Below are 310 nucleotides of genomic sequence, written 5' to 3'. Positions count from 1 at the left end.
GAAGTATTTCAATCAAACCAAAGCCTGGATGGATGTTGACACGTGTTGGAAATGGTTTCACGACGTTTTTTATCCTGAAGTGAAAAAGTGAACTGGTCGTCGTGTTTTGTTGCTGTTGGACAACGCACCAGGTCACTTTGATGCCTTTGAAAAGGATGGTGTCAAGATCGCTTTCTTTCCTCCAAACTGCACTAGTTGGAAGCAACCATGCGATATGGGAATTATAGCAGCGTTGAGAAAACGATATAAGTATTTGTATTTGAAAGATGTTCTTGGTTTTTTACGAACTTGACGATGAATCGAAAGCTCG

The sequence above is a fragment of the Plasmopara halstedii genome (assembly GCF_900000015.1).
Source record: "Plasmopara halstedii genome assembly, contig: Scaffold_526, whole genome shotgun sequence".
In the NCBI taxonomy this organism is placed as follows: Eukaryota; Oomycota; class Peronosporomycetes; order Peronosporales; family Peronosporaceae; genus Plasmopara; species Plasmopara halstedii.
This window is presented reverse-complemented; position numbering follows the sequence as displayed.